Source organism: Lissotriton helveticus, chromosome 7 (genome assembly GCF_964261635.1).
Source record: "Lissotriton helveticus chromosome 7, aLisHel1.1, whole genome shotgun sequence".
Classification (NCBI taxonomy): domain Eukaryota; kingdom Metazoa; phylum Chordata; class Amphibia; order Caudata; family Salamandridae; genus Lissotriton; species Lissotriton helveticus.
Genome location: NC_136068.1, coordinates 984,057,786 through 984,072,283, shown reverse-complemented (window position 1 = coordinate 984,072,283; position 14,498 = coordinate 984,057,786).

Here is a 14,498-nt window from a genome sequence, read left to right as displayed (position 1 = left end):
CTTAAAGCCCATGTGGACTGCCCCAACCCTGTTCTAATTTAGGAAAGAGCTAGAGACACGCCCCAGTAAAGAAGGCCACATAATGATGCAGTAACCGTCCACTTTCACTCCTGAAAAGTAGATACCCCTCCTATCCTCCACCTTCTGGCTAAGTTCTGTTGAGTTAAATATGACACCTATATGTATGTATCAGTGTTGTATTTATATAATGAGAACCTAGCCAAAAGGCAGCAGTACCGTATGGTGCGGTGGCTGTACTATCAAAAGTTTGAGAGACCCAATATTGTTCGAGGAATTTGAATATGATTTTCTAGAGCAGGGTTAGATTTTCAAATCTCATTTAGATACAGGTAAGAGGACATAGTTTGAAAGAGTGTATGGTTCCCCTCTGATGCCAGCCCTAATACATGATAGAGGTGTATCAGGCAAATATCACACATTTGTATCCTACTGCACAGTACACGGCTGCTTCAAGCATTCACTTTCGGTTTTTGGTCACCAAATTCAATATTGTCCTTTATTTAGCACTGTTGCTTCCTAAAAATGGATACTAGCATAAGTCAGTGACCTCTCAATACAGAGCCTCAACTATCACCAGGCACTAGTGCTAACCAGCTACCACTCTTTCTCAGGATCCCATAACTCTGCAAATAAACTGGAACAAGAAGTCACACACAGCTTCAGGAACATACAGGCAGTAACCTCTTGTTTCAGCACCTTTGATTGGTGGTCATGCTAGTAGTTTGTTCACTCTGTTCCTCAGCACATGGTTGCTGTCAAGGACTGATTACTGTTTCTTGGGCTTGGAACTCCTTCTCTGGGTTTATTAGATTAAATACACTCTGCACACTATCAGACCACTCCCTTGTCTTATTAGAACCGCAGATCCCACTAAACTTATCCTACATTATAGGTTGAAGATTCCCATCACAGGCTTTGCAGAATCGACTCTTTAGGGATGAACTGCATGTTGCAATCTCTGAATATTTTGTCAGTAATGCTTATGCATGTAGGACACCCCAAGCCTCCAACACAGTTTTAAATGACACAAAACAGCCCCAGATATGCCACTTGCATGGAAGCTTTCACCATGTGACAGACGATTGCGCTGCTATAGTTGATCTTTTAGTGAGGCGACCTGTACTACCACAATGAGTTCTGTACTCAAGGTTATAGACATTTAAGAATCATCAGTTGACTCAATTATTTCAAAACCAAGTGTTTCATTTAGAGTTTGATAGACAGGGGACTCTGTTGTGTGCTGACCACTAAACCTGCAGTCCGCCTACTTCATATAGAGATGGGCAGGCCTTAAGTATTTCGTTACGAGCCCCCGTTGGCTCTGTCGACTAAATGCTTCCTCCAGTGGCTCAATGGAGTCACTGTGAGGGACAGGAAAAACAGCTTTAATGACCACCATATCCTGGGAATACGCTCCCAGGGTGGAGTCATTCATTTTTGTTTTTCAAAAACAAATGTCTGATTTGGGTATTTTGGTTTTGGAAACAAACAAACAAAAAGTTAAACATTTGAGGTGGCCATCAAAAGTGATGGTGGCCATCCACCAAAACGTTTGGTACATAGAATTGGCCAGTTTGGTTTACAGAGAGGATCACTGGACCAGCATTCATCTCTACATTTGGCAGACCGAGTATCATTGAGATAAGGGAGATAATGTTTTCTGCATCCCGACGGACACTACTCCATCTGCCAAGCGCTAAATCAGAACCTAAGTTTGGAGGAGTGAGGTATTCCCCAAATCTGTAAAGGTGTCTTTGAGCTACACTGAGTTTCGACCTATTTCACAAGATAGATAGACAGAGAGACAGACAGACAGACAGACAGATAGATAGATAGATAGATAGATAGATAGATAGATAGATAGATAGATAGATAGATAGATAGATAGATAGATAGATAGATAGATAGATCGATAGATAGATAGACTACTCAGTGGCTGTGGATATAGATGTAAATAGATACAGATATATACAGATATCTAGATTTATAATGGATGCACCAACAGGCAGAAGATTTTATTTGTTCCCCGATAGGGACGGCTATGCACCAGCAGATCAACCAATGGGAAATGAGAAAAGAATGAGAGCGGTCAAAACACAAAAGGGGTTATTTGCATCAGAGAAGCAGCAGTCAGTGTGGGAGACAAGTCTCTCTCTTTCACACGCATGCAACTTTAAGAAAGAAATGCATAAAGGACCTCTAAGGTATTAAATGGTTGATGGGAGTGTTTGCCAGAGAGAGAGATGGGCGAAACCAGACTGAGATGCAGTTTTCCTCTCTTTCCAGATGGATGGAAAGGAGACTTCTCAGTGGAAATGTTAAACAGATATCCAAAGATTTACTGAGCACTTGGAGGAGGCCTGAGAAACTTCTGCTGTACCGCATGCTGTTGGATGAGCAGAATGAAATACCACTGAGCCTTACAATGTAGCTTGGTGGTGGCTATGATATGCTCAAAGATCCATATCACACTATCAATATTTTCTTTTGTAATTATATCATTGCAAGAAAATGCATATTTCCGAGAGAATACATTAATAAATATGATGCAAAACACTTTCTAGGGATGCTTGAACAAATGGCTGCCCAAATGGCAAGTAGGGAACAAGCCTGCTAGACTATGACATGGAATACCCAGCGTGTTCATATTGTTGGTTTACTGCCCACCCACAGCAACCTTTACTTTCGTTAGTTGGTGAAGGAGGGGTGGGGGTGTTTGGAATGCATTCATAGACCAGCACCCCCACCTTTATTTCATTTATAGGACAATATGAATCACTCCAAATATACATTATTTAAACTTGCAGCATTCACCTCATTTTATAGAATCCCTTAGCACCTACTGTCATTGGAACAACAAGTCCCACATCTCAAAGAACAGCAAAAAACACCCTTTGCTATTTCAGTCAGAGGACGACACAGGTCACCAGATTTGAACCTCGCCGCGGCTAACACCCTCACCGTGAAGCACTGAATGAGCCAAGCTGCAGAACAAACTTTAATAAAGTACCACTAACGGTACCCGTACTTGGCTACTGCCGTTCTCCTCCTGTTTTTACAAGACTGGCTGAAGATAAACTCTGGTAAAAGGAGATGTTAGGTATCGTACAGTACAAAATGCAAATGTTCTATAGAGAGAGCTTTAATAGATGCAGCACAGCACTGCTCCCAGCAGATAATAACCAGAAACATCCTTACATCAACAGGCTCTAATTTCTACATTACATAATACTAATAGCAGTCTATTACCACAGGGGTTTAAAGGAAAACATGTACTACGCAGAGCTGAACAATAAACACATACAACACATTTCTCTTCTGTAAACCAAAAGACAAAATGAAAAAAAAAAACAACAAAAAAAAAACACACACAGAGTGAAAGACTGTACGAAGTCTTCCAAATTAGTGGGTGGATGTCTCACACAACCATCAATTTTCACTCGTGAAGCTATTAAATCATAATTTCTTGACACAGTAGAACTCCTTTCCTCAACCACACAAGTGGTAAGAGCAGAATCCTTTTTGAAACGTAAACGTAATAAAGTGAAACGTTTTGAACAAGTAGTAAGGCGAACATTGCTTTGTGCCACGTACTCCAGGGACCAGTTGCCTTTTATTGAAGTCACTTTTTCGACAAAATTTGGAATGCGGAGAGTGAATATATTAGCATTTGAACATTGACAGCCGCATTTAATTGGATATTCCGCGGTACCTACCGGTAAGCATTATTATTAGCACTGTGATATTGAAGGATTGCATGGAATGAGAATATTTTGCGTTCCCTTACAGGGTCGCAATTTGGTTTTATTTCTCATATTTCAGACTTCAAGATGCTTAACAAAGGGAACTTCAATATGGAATCAATGTAGAATAGAAAGGTAAGCTTTGCCTTTTGAAAATGTCGCAGTTTGTGATTTTAGTAGGACGTAATGAATAGCTGGTGCCTCATGTCTCTTGTGTTCATAATTGATTAAGGTTTTATGTTTATTTGATTTTCGCAGAAATTATTCTGGAGTAATTTATCAAGGTACCATCCTTTTCTTTTCCAAGGTATTAGTGTCATAATGAAGCATGTAACTCACTTGTGGTTCAACAATATTAACTGCACATTGGTCGTTCTTATGGATTGTGCAGATTCGCTTACATAAAGGTGATAATATGGAATTGGATGTATGCAAATACTAGGTTGAATCTGGAACTCTGATAATGTACGTACATTTTGTATACTCTGCTTAAACCTTTTATTTTCACATGGTACATGTGCACAATTTCTTTGCTTTGATTAGTCCCTTGACGCACACAGGTTATGTTTTGGTATTACACTATGTAAAGCAAATGTTTGTCTAATTTACTTTGTATTACAACTTCATCATTTGTATTACTTCCAGCCCTGAGGAAGTCGTAGGGTTCATACCCATAGATGACGAAATGCGTTGGTGCAAGGGAATAGAAGATCTCGTAAAATAAAAGGCCGGACAAAGCCCAAACAAAATATTTTCTTGTTCTTTCATATTATTGTACTGTCTTGTTGTTATAATTTGCGTGTGCTTCAGAAATTGTAAATTGCTTGTTCAATCTTTGAAAATTTGGGGAATTAAGGTGGATGTTTTCCCTCTTTGAATGCACCGCAGGATTTGTGTAATTGTATGATACTAGATATAATGGTGTAAATTTGTATGAGCGCCTGAGGACCCTCTTCACCCATTTCAGTTAACTGTCCTCAACCACTACCCATTGGTTTCCTTCAGACCTCAAAGCAGCTTCTAGATTCACCGACAATGGAAGACAGTGACTACAATCGTGCATGAAGATACTTCCACTATTTTTCACCAACTGTCCTTCCTGCTCCTGGTTATACCTCTCTACGCCACTTTTAGCACACTTTGCTAGTCTTCTCACATTTCAGACCTTTCCGTCCTGAGTAATAGCAAATGATGGCATATTGACCCTCCACCTAGCATCATAAGCCTCCTTCAGTTGCTCTTGTTACCTTTTTACTCTCACAAAGTTTCTCTACACTCACCTCCTCCTGACCCTTGCCTTGTTTCCTTTCTAACCACCATGGAAGCAATTTTGACACATAATGTCTTCCCCTCAACAACCTATAAGGCCTAATTTCTGTGGTACTCTGGAGAGTGAAACAATACCAACATATTTTCTCTATCAATCTGTCCCTCCAATTTCCACCAAAACCACCACCACAGTTTCTACCTCAATCCGTCCCTGCAATTTCACCAAATTCACGTGCCCAGACAATACTCTTCTTTAACCCATGGTTGAACCTCTCAACCTGTCCATTGCCTTGGGGTTCATACAGTTCCATGGTAACATGCTTAATATTGCTGTACTCGAGAAAAGTCTGCATTTCATTAGACATCACTTTCAAACCTATTGTCTAATATTAACACCTCAGGATAACATTCCCTTGCAAAAACTTCCTTGAAGAACTCAACAATGGCACTAGAAGTAGCATAAGATACTTACTTCCCTTCTGACCACTTTGAATGGTAGTCATTTGAACTAATGCAAAACAAGCTTCACAAGGCAAAGCATAAAATGGTCCTGATATATCAAAACCCAGATTCTGTCATGGAAAATCCGGCCAAGGCAAAGGTTGAAGATGGGCTGGGGCAGGTCTTAGCATTTTTTCACTATTGGCACAAACATCACACTCTCTCACCATCTTATTCGCTATTCTATTGAGTCCTGGCCCCCAAAAACATGTATGGATGAGCCTTTTCATGGAAAACATACCCAGATGCCCTTTGTGTGCCATCCACAAAATTACCTCCTGTATGACTTTAGGTGGAATAGATTTCTCATTCTAAAAAATTAAATCACATTCCACCTCCGATTCTTCAGCAACTTTCCAGAAAGGCATAGCCACTTTCCAGAAAGGCATAATCTTTACTGGCACAGTTCTTTTACTAGTGCAAAAACAATAGTTGATTGACAGAATGCAGAACAATGTCATACATTCACCCCAGTACAGAGATCTGGGCCTAAATCCATCGTTTTTTTGCTCACCACACCACCCCAATTCAGACATGGCCATATGCAAATCAGCCTTGACCCTGTGCCTCATGGGAACAGTCCAGCCCGAACTGCCAAGTCATGTCTTCCTTGGACCGGAATCAAGCATCCTAGGACCGGTTTCTGGCTATCAGCCGTCTTCAGCCAGGATAGCTTGACTCCAGTGGTGTGGAGAGCACAGGACTCACGTCTGAGCATACCCGTCCCCTCGGGGTGACAAATGCAAAAACAACAGTTGATGGACAGAATGCAGAACAATGTCATACATTTACCCCAGTACAGAGATCTGGGCCTAAATCCATCGGTTTTTTTGCTCACCACACCACCCCAATTCAGACATGGCCATATGCAAATCAGCTTTGACCCTGTGCCTCATGGGGACAGTCCAGCCCAAACTGCCAAGCCATGTCTTCCTTGGACCGGAATCAAGCATCCAAGGACCAGTTTCTGGCTATTACCCATCTTCAGCCAGGATAGCTTGACTCCAGTGGTGTGGAGAGCACGGGGCTCACATCTGAGCATACCCGTCCCACTCAGGGTGACAAATGCGAAAACAACAGTTGATGGACAGAATGCAGAACAATGTCATACATTCACCCCAGTACAGAGATCTGGGCCTAAATCCATCTTTTTTGCTCACCACACCACCCCAATTCAGACATGGCCATATGCAAATCAGCCTTGACCTTGTGCCTCATGGGAACAGTCCAGCCCGAACTGCCAAGCCATGTCTTCCTTGGACCGGAAACAAGCATCCTTGGACCGGTTTCTGGCTATCAGCCGTCTTCAGCCAGGATAGCTTGACTCCAGTGGTGTGGAGAGCACGGGACTCACGTCTGAGCATACCCGTCCCACTCGGGGTGACAAATGCAAGAACAACAGTTGATGGACAGAATGCAGAACAATGTCATACATTCACCCCAGTACAGAGATCTGGGCTTAATCCATCGTTTGTTTGCTCACCACACCACCCCAATTCAGACATGGCCATATGTAAATCAGCCTTGACCCTGTGCCTCATGGGAACAGTCCAGCCCGAACTGCCAAGCCATGTCTTCCTTGGACCGGAATCAAGCATCCTAGGACCGGTTTCTGGCTATCAGCCGTCTTCAGCCAGGATAGCTTGACTCCAGTGGTGTGGAGAGCACGGGACTCACGTCTGAGCATACCCGTCCCACTCGGGGTGACAAATGCAAGAACAACAGTTGATGGACAGAATGCAGAACAATGTCATACATTCACCCCAGTACAGAGATCTGGGCTTAATCCATCGTTTGTTTGCTCACCACACCACCCCAATTCAGACATGGCCATATGTAAATCAGCCTTGACCCTGTGCCTCATGGGAACAGTCCAGCCCGAACTGCCAAGCCATGTCTTCCTTGGACCGGAATCAAGCATCCTAGGACCGGTTTCTGGCTATCAGCCGTCTTCAGCCAGGATAGCTTGACTCCAGTGGTGTGGAGAGCACGGGACTCACGTCTGAGCAAACCTGTCCCACTCGGGGTGACAAGTGCAAAAACAACAGTTGATGGACAGAATGCAGAACAATGTCATACATTCACCCCAGTACAGAGATCTGGGCCTAAATCCATAGTTTGGTTGCTCACCACACCACCCCAATTCAGACATGGCCATATGCAAATCAGCCTTGACCCTGTGCCTCATGGGAACAGTCCAGCCTGAACTGCCAAGCCATGTCTTCCTTGGACCGGAATCAAGCATCCTAGGACCGGTTTCTGGCTATCAGCCGCCTTCAGCCAGGATAGCTTGACTTCAGTGGTGTGGAGAGCACGGGACTCACGTCTGAGCATACCCGTCCCACTCGGGGTGACAAATGCAAAAACAACAGTTGCTGTACAGAATGCAGAACAATGTCATGCATTCACCCCAGTCCATGAGGCACAGGGTAAAGACTGATTTGCATATGGCCATGTCTGAACTGGGGTGGCTTGGTGAGCAAAACAACAATGGTTTAAACCCAGATCTGTGACTGGGGGTGAATGTTTTGCCATTGTGCAACATTCCGTCCATCATCTTATGTGTTTTACAGTTCTTTTAATAGGCCATCCTTTCATCACATACTTCTTCACAGTTCTCAACAACATGTCCCTTTCCTCGCACTGCCTCCCTTTTTCCTCCTCAATTCCCTTGTATTTGTCTGCAACATTTTTTGACACAGTGGCAACCACATCAACTACAACTTCTGCAAGATAAAAAGGTTTTAACGTGGGTGCTCTGGCAGTTTCAGTTTTGATCAGTTCAAAAGTACATTGCTGTATCTCTGTCTATACAAATTCAGCATTTTTCCATGTAAGCTCTCTGAGAGGCTCCATTTTTTTTTAGCAAAGTCCTTAATATATGTGTTGTAATATTCTCAAAGACCTACAAATGCTAGAAATTTTCATGATTATCAGGTGTAGGAGCTTTGATAATAGCATCTAGCAACGACTTCATTGGTACCAATCCTTCCCCTGACACAGTGTGTTCCAGATACTCCACAGATCTTCTCTTTCAAAGTTAACCCATCCTTTTTTTGTACTCCACAAATCCTTTTTAGATGTTCCATATGTTCCATATGTTCCCTTTCATCTCTAGAAAAGAAGCACATCATCTTGGAAACATTTAACACATTTCTTCATGTTCTTGAATAAATGAAACGTAGCTCTTTGAAACAGAGACGCCGCAGAGGCTAATCAAAATGACATCATCTTAAATTGGAAAATCCCCTGCTGTGTAAGAAATGCTGTAAGGTGGCGGGAGTCCTCAGTTAACAGTATTTGATGGTATGCCAACCTCAAATTTAGGGTGGAGAAAATCTTTGCTCTATCAAGCATGCATACATGCGGAACAGCCTTTACAACGCGGGCTGAGCCATGTGTGCCGATTCCAGCAAGCGGAACAACGTTTACCTGAACCACGCATGTGCCTTAACCAGGCAAATGTGTGGTTAAGGTAGTCCTGATGGGTGGGGAGAGGAACAGGAAGTGTTGGTTCAGGAAACTCCAGATGTAGAAGCAAGCTGGGCTGAAGACGGCTGGAATGCCAGGAACCGGTCCTCGGAAGCTTGTTTCCGGTCCAGGGAAGGCATGGCTTGGCAGTTCGGGCTGGACTGTTCCCATGAGGCACAGGGTCAGACTGATTTGCATATAGCCATGTCTGAACTGGGGTGGCAGAGTGGGCTAAAGAATGGTGATGGATCAAACCCAGATCTTTTGACTGGGTGTGAGTGTTTGATTGGTTCAGATGCTCCGTCCATCACCACCCCCTTTTGTACCGCGATGTAATTTTAAGAGCTGGGACTGGGTTTTATGGCTCAGGGCGGGGGAAAGGTACGTTTTTAGGGGAGGGGGGGTCAGTTTTATGGCTCATTGTAGGGGGTCTGGATTTGGGGTAGTTTTTGGCAGAGGGGAAAAGGTCATTTTAAGGGCAGGCCGGGATCAGTTTGAGGGCTCAGGGTAGGGGTGCCAACGTAGGGGGCAGGATTTTGGGGTTCAAGGCAGGGTTGGGGTCGTTTTTTGTGACAGGGACTGAGTGTTAGGGCTTAGAGGTGAGGGCTCAGGGTAGTTTTAAGGGCTAGGGCGTGGTACAGGACTGGGGTATCAGGTGTTAGGGTGCAGGGCAAGTGCAATCATGCCTTTACAACAAAATTCATTCTAAAGGCATGCATGGTAAAGGAATGCGTGGTAAATACGTATTCCTTATTGCAACCATGTTGATGAGTATGCATGGTTTATCCATGCATGTGTCTGTCATACATATCGTTTATAATAGGTAGAGGGTGACAATCTACCACAATATTGTCATTAACAGCCCTGAAGTACACACACTGTCTCAAGAATTATTCACCTCACGGGCCACAACTATCGGAGACATCCATTCAGACGATTCAACTTCCTCTATAACTCCATCATTCACCATCTCCAATAATATTTTCTTCAACTCTTCCCTTACTTCGATGAGCACATTCAGAAACTTTGCACCACTGGTTTGGCATTTGGTTTCACTTTGATTTTATGAGAATATCCTTCTAATTTTTCAAGGTTCTCAGTAAATACCACTGGAAACTGAAATTAATGAGGACAACTGGAACTATGTGACAGGGAAGAGCCAAGTTATGCGGCTGGGTTGAGTAAGTTTTGCAGCAGGAAAAGGCAAATTATGAGGCATAATGCTGCACATTTTATGATTGTAATACTTCATTATATTGTCATTTTTACACTTCTCAATACTGCCTGGGTATTGGTTCCACCTCATTAGTACCAGTTTAGCACCCAAATATAGCAATAAGCATCAGAAAGTGGACCAGACAAGCTTTGCAAAGAGCCTTAAACTGCGCAGCAACACATGTCGCTGCACTTTCAATAATCTTTGAATCGTTTGGGCTAGAAGCAACAGTCTTTTTTTTGTTAAAATCTGCAGATTATGCTGCAGATGATGGGTAATGGGGCAAATGCAGCAAATCTATAATCATGGGGATATCTCTGAAGCCACACAATCACATAATTCCAGTGGCCCTGGGTATAATCCACTCTTTCTCGCCACAGCTATCAATCACTTAAACTGACTCACAGCTTCTGGGGTTCAGCATTGTTCTCTATTTCCACTGGTCACTCCATCCCAACACATTCACTCATTTGGGCGCAACAAACAATTTTATCCTTGCACACCTCCCATTAATCCAGGGCCGGACTGGAAACAGAAACCGGCCCTGGCACACTGCTCAGCTGACTCCCCCTGGTGAGAGGGGGAGTGCAGCTGAGAGGATTGCGAGGGCCGGTTTCAGCTGTTTTTGTTACAGGGGGCCGATTTTGCTGATCCCGTAACAAAAACGGCCCCACAGGGATCCAAAACCGGCCCCCACCCTAGCGGCCCACCGGGGAAACGCCCAGTGCCCTCTACGGCCAGTCCGGCCCTGCTTTAAACTTTATATCGGTCTTAATGTACCCTACAATGTCTATTGGGGTACCATTAAAAAAAAACATTATGTCAGACACTTTCAAGTCCTCCCCACTTCCCACCCTCTTAAACCTTTCCAGAGAATATTCACAGGTAATGATAATCCATGGAGTCCCAGAATCAGCCATAAACTCGTGCTCTTCACCCATTGTTCTCACTTAACACTTTAGAGGGGGGGCGTGGCCGACAGCCGAGCATGGCAGCTGCATTTTAGTGGAGCTCCGGACCCGGGCTCCTATATCCTGAGAACATCCGGCTAACGCTGCACCAATACTCCCAGAAAAATGGACCGCCACTGCCTGCTGCACTGGGGCGACCACCGGATCGAACCCGACCTCCTTGCTGCCGGAGTTCGGGGTGTGCTGGCACCCGGGGCCTTCCCGCCTCCTGTGTGATCGGGGGGGGGCCTGTGGCCGGGAGCCCGACTGCTGGCCTTGGGTGATGAGGCTGGCCCTGGTGGTGCCCTGTGTAGAAGGGCCTACAGAAGAAGCCCAGGACGATGGAGAGGTGTCTTTGCACCGATTGCCTGCTTGGGGGAAGCCCGGACCGGGGGAGGCGGCCGGCGGCGGCCGCACAATGAACCTAGTCCCCGGGGAATTACCTCACGCGAGCCCCAAGGATGCGTTGTGGCCTTTGGTACATGCGCAGGGAGACGGGTGCTGCCCCCTACTAAGCGGACAGCTACTAACTGCAGCCAGGGCCCCATAACAAGACATACCTCTGCCTATCGGGGCCTGTGTTGGCCGCTGGACCGGCCCTGTCGCGACTGCGGCCAGCTGCCTGTGGCGGAGGAGCAAGGTCATGTGGGGCCTATACGCCGTCTGCGACCAGGCATCGGGGACCAGCCGGGTGGATTTACTGGCCTGGAAGGAGATCGTCTTGCCGAGGAGGGTCCGGCGACGTGCCCCGACAACTGTGGACAAAGTGGGAGAGGCCGGACTGGGTAAGCCTGTATAAATCAACCTCGCACAGCGGTGGGGCCCCCAAGATAGATACACGCACGACCCTGGGAGAGGACTGAGACCTGCTGGAACTGCGCTGAGGGCGGGCGAGGCTCGGTGGTTTGGTGTGTTGCAGTGGCCCCCCACCTGCTGCGTGGATTGTTGCATTGGCAGTACGAAACCTCACGTTCCCCCCCTGGAAGGCCCCGCTGCATGGCTGATCCAGCGCGGACATGGAAGGAGCCATTGTAGTGAACTGCCAAGGAAACCCCTACTGGAACTGAGAAGGCAGTGATTAGAGCTACATACCTGGGATGAATGTACGCGCATAACAGTGGTGGCCCACCGCATGCTTGGCGGAGACTGTTTGGGCCCCTGCTTGTCGCGACTCCTGGAATGCCTGATTAATGCCCCGGTTAGGGCGCCTCCACATGGCGTGCCAGCCAGGGCCTGCGAAGCCTGGCCCTACAGACAATCTGGGGCAAACCTGTCGCTGTTGCTACGCGAGGCGTTGCTGTTACTATTGGTGTGCGCCTGCTGGAATTGTACGGTCCCTCCTGTTGACCTATAGCACGGTGGACTCTTGGCATGCCTCTCCCCTGAGAAGGTGGTACATGCCGACGAACTTCTGAAAACTACCTGGCGGTAATGGGCCGCAACAAAGGGAAACAGCAGGACACCGGAACCAACGCGAACTCCACCATGGCGCGAGTGGCCCTCAGTGGGGTATCACAACTGCCCAGCTGCATCCCGCCTACTGCTGAACAGGAACTGGTGGACAAACTGGATCTCATCTTGCAGGAGGTCAGAGACTTGAGGAAGACCATCGAGTTACAAATCGGTGCTCTTACAACAGGCCTCACACTACTCAAGGCAGACCACGCGAAATTGGCGGACAAGGTGAAGGATAATACCATGGCACTGGCAGGCCTTTCCCCACAACAAACACAGACCACGACTAAAGTGCAGCAACTACAACAAGTCAATAGCCTATTGGACCGGGTGGAAGATGCGGAAGGGCGGACAAGACGGAACAACATCCATGGCATTGGCCTACCGGAGCGCTGTGAGGGGCATGACCCAGCGACGTACATGGAACAGTGGTCCCGTGACCCCATTACCCTGGAGGGGCACTCTAACCAATACTGCGTGGAACGTGCGTACAGGATACCCACAGGGCAACCTAAACCGGGTGCCCCCCCCCGTGGCCACTTATTGTCCGCTGTTAAATTATAGGGACAGGGACACACTGCTACAGAAAGCACGTGAGCTGGGCCAGATCAACTTTTAAAATGCTCGAATATCCTTGTACCTTGAATACACGCTTATGGTGCAGCGGCAGCGCTCTTCATCATGGCCCTAAAGAAGAAACTGAGAACTCTGAACCTCAAATATGCTCTCCTCTTCCCTGCATGTTTAAAAGTCATCTATGACCGCAAGACGTATTTCTTCGAAAGTCCAGAGAATGGCTGGAGATAACAGACCCCTCAGAGGCTAGTGAAAACGCTTCCCAGGGTACTCAGGTTGGTTCCAGTCATAAGGACCGGACTGGCGTGCGTCGCAGCAGACAGATACGTAGGACTTCCCGACAGCCCCATCCGACAACGCAGCAACAGCGTCGGGGCAAGGAACAGGTGAAGAACTGTAATCTTCATTCTCAGGGAATACTTACTAATAGAAAAAAGAACTTGGCACAGAAGCTGAAAATATGAAAAGACATCTTTATTAAATTTAATAAGTGAGGCCACGTCACACAGAAGCCATAGCAACTGAATGAGGTAGTCTGAGGAGTACAGAGAACAGAGGCTTTATATATGCTCAGGGTTACAAAACTCAGAATAAAAGTAAGGGGCAGTCCTTGCTTTTGCAAGCAAGCAAAAAATGGCTAACATGGACATGCAAGTTGAACAAACCCAACATTCTTCTTTAGACAAGCCGGACAAACCCATAATAAAAAGGACCACAACCCATATCGTAAATAGACCATAAAAGAAGAAACAGAAACAGATAGAAGTAGGATAAGGCATGTTTGTGTGCAGTAAAACTTTATGATGTCCTGTGCTCTGATCCTTAATCTTGATCAGCTAAAGGGCAGGAACTGGTTTAACAAGGTCAGCTTCAGGCAACAGGGTCAGTTCACTCAGGTCAAACAGAAGTCAGCATGAACTCGAGCTAAGGTGTACATGTCCTTAAAAGACTAGTTCAGCCACAATCATCGGCCTATGTGAGGGCAACCACAAAATGGCTGCCATACACAAAATGGAACTCACGGGTTCAGAATTCACAGAACCTCAGACCCTCCTTTTGCCCTTACATAGGCAATCACTCAGTCTGTATCTGAATCGATGTCAATATTATCTGTTATTCCCTTCACTAAGGCATTATTACTCGAGTTATCTTTTATGGAACGCAAGGGATAGACTTCGTTGGCATAAATAAACATCGTCTGATATGCCCATACAGACCCATTGTAACTAAATGACAGAACTAAATAGGGAATACCTCTATCTGTAGTATGTGGCATAAGACCACACACCCAACAAT